This window comes from Halyomorpha halys, unplaced genomic scaffold (assembly GCF_000696795.3).
Source record: "Halyomorpha halys isolate HHAL.00 unplaced genomic scaffold, Hhal_1.1 Scaffold1988.1, whole genome shotgun sequence".
Lineage (NCBI taxonomy): Eukaryota > Metazoa > Arthropoda > Insecta > Hemiptera > Pentatomidae > Halyomorpha > Halyomorpha halys.
Window position 1 is genome coordinate 7,578 of NW_027114363.1, and position 3,364 is coordinate 10,941.

The following is a 3,364-nucleotide window of genomic DNA, read 5'->3' on the forward strand; positions in this document are numbered from 1 at the left end:
TGTTGAGAACCAAACTAAACAATAATCAATTATTGAGTCTAAAAAAAAACTGTTCATAACTAATAAATAACATATTGGATTTGAGAACCATTAATAATTCCCAGTAACAGGCTTTACTTTAATTGATTAGGTTGATGAATGGTCTTTCTAAATTTTGGAGAAAAATATGTAATTAATTTTGTATGCATAAAGATTTTTCCATTTCATTTACTGAATTTACCTGTTACCTGAACTATATACATATTATATTTGTATATTTAGTATAGAATAACCATATCAGATAAAATCAATAAATAAAAATATGAATATTAGATATATTTTTTGTATTACTTTTTATTTCCAACAGAAATTATATCACAGTTCAAGAAAAATTAGGAACCTATTATTTAAGCTGAGGTTGTGACCTAACATTATTCTGGTTACAATAAAAAAAAAAATAAATAAGTAAATAAAATGAAAAAAATTATTTTTTTTTTATTCCTTTATTTTGATGTGAATTCTATTAGAAAATTAATACGTCATGCTCAATTTATATATATTTTATTTACATATATTATTTAGTTATTTATTTATTTACTGAATTTACTTGAATTATAAACATGTATAATATTGGTGTGAATATTTAATTTTTCTTTTTAATAGAATTTGACCGAATTGAGTTTTATACCTTGACCGTATGTTAATTAGAAGATGGTCAAGGTTGCGTTCATGAGATAAGTCCCAGAAATAATGTCAATTTTATCGTGACCAGCGTTGTCACTTGCTGTTAATACGCCGATTTATTTTATTCCAGTTCCATGAAATAGTTCACGCAATAATGTTTCTAAGTACTGTTGCGCATTACATATTCAAAATAAATAATAATAATATCTACTGATCTACCGTTCCTTTGTGTGAAATATCGATTTTATCTTAGCTATCCGTAACGCTCTAAAAGAAAAATCGATTCGGCCCGATAAATCTACAGAGATAACAACTCAATCCGATTCAGTTGAAATCTATGTTCACTTTCACTTAATTATGTATTTACATAAAACTTTACGGTTGCCTGAACAGTACGGAAAGTTCCCTGATGACCTAGAAACCCAGAGCTCCCCTTCACAGAGCCTATTGTGTCGCTCTATAGGGCTGTTTCATTACATATTCACTTCGTGGTATCCTTGATAGGCAGAACAATCATTACCAGTAGTAATCGGACATAACTTTCCAAAAATTAGTAAGAAGAAATCAGATGTTTATTTCTCTACTGAATGTAATGAAATCTTCAGATTAATTACATCTCAACGGTTTCAGCTTTTAGACGTAATTCTTTTGGGACGCCCCTACTGATCAAAATCAAATAAATAAATAAATATAAATTAATCAAAAACAGATATATTAAAAAGTAGTGTTCTAATTATAGATTGAAGTTTTAAAAATAAACTCAGTAATATCACAATAATTCAGGAATAAATATTATTATTAATATTACAAATAAACAGTGAGAAAATAAGTAAGATAATTTGCATTGCATTTCCTTTAATAACGTTTCTAATGATTTTATCCAGTTTTTCTGAAGCAATTATTTATTCAAATATATGCATTTAAATTTTAAAAATCAACAATGATTTCTACAATAGATACTTGAAATATTATTTAAATAAATAACAATTGTGAAGATTTTCGAATATCTTTATCGACCTATTTATAATATTAATATTCATAAAATAATTTAAAATGATATCAGACATTAATTTTAATCGAACTTTTATTTTGTGTTACATATTTATAAAACATAAAATAAAAGTTCAATGAAAATCTTTACCACTACAACGCATGAAGGGTGAGATGTTCAGTACTTTGTGAGGATCACTGGAAGTACTGTTTCTTGATCAAAGATTGTGCTAGGAGGTGATTTGTTCATAATACCACTCAACCGCGGCGGTCCTCAGGCCCACTTTATGAGGCTGGGCGAACCACGGAGGGTTCCCCTAATCCACAGAGTTAACTCACGACCACAGTGACAAAATAAGCCGGGTTTGAGCCCAAGTCATTGGATTTAGCAGCGCGCCTTACTCACTAAGCCACCCCAATCTCCCTTAAACATAAAATTACTATAATAGAACGGAAAGAACTTTTTTTTTGTGATTAAATTAAATGAGAGCAACTATAATATAAACAGTAGGGATTTAGGTCGAGCGAGGTTATTATTTCGTTTCCTTTTGTTAATTTTATAAAAATATTCCCAATCAAACGATGCTCTAATTAATATTACATGGAGCATCTAAAAGTACTTCGGGTAGAAATGTATTTTGTTCCAGTTCAAAAATAGAAGAAGAGATTCGTTTGTTTATCTTTAACGATGCTAATAACTGCATTTATCATGAAGGTGCAATTTGCTAGGATTCAATCTTTGTTCGTCCTGGCATACTTCTACAGTACCAAGGGCTTAAGCAGGAAACGTAGATATATATCACACTGCAATTCACCAAGAATAATGACTATAATTTTTAACCACGTTAAAATAAGAATCATGTTTTTATTCAGTAATTTATGTGAACCGAAGTTCCTGGTAATTTTATTTTTTTTAAATCTTACTTAAAATATCTTGACGTTTCGGGGTTGTGCCCCATCGTCAAGATTAAACTGCAAATTAATCGATCTTATATTATGATTCATCTACAACTGCTTTCATTATACACCGCTGAAATTTTCGCTAATCTTTCCATTTATCTTTGATACTAATTTTACTTTGCAGTTTTTCTTTTTCCATATAAGTTCCTACGAAAAAACGAAATTATTAATTCTTCATTAGCATATCTATGAATATTTCATATTTTTTTTTAAAAAGGGGGAACTATAAAAAATAAAAACAATTGAATAGTCCGTCGAAAGAATGATTTTTAAGTTGACTTTCCATGAAAATTAAAATTGTAATGGATTCTTGTGCTATGAATGAGAAGTACTATCGGATGTTGATACCGAGTTATGTTATGATACATTGTAGGTTATATATTTCTTCATAGAATTTTTTTTTTCTCCCAACAAGTTGACCAATTAATTTTTGTAAGAAGGAACGATTTATAACCGACAAGTGGATTCAATCATCTCGGTTCATCAATATATAACTGATTTTAAACATCAAATCAGATAGGGACTCGATTTCCCAAAACGACCTAAACTTTTGAAGAAATCAATCGATACTGGCAGCAGTACACTTAACCTCTGGATTTAATTACAAATTTAGTTCAACTAAAGTTAATATACTTATGAATAATAGAACAATTGAAAATGTTTATCGTAATATATTGCGTATGTCAAATTCAAATTATTAAATCACTGAGCCTTAATTCAGAAATAGCAAATTCGTGTACTAATTATAATA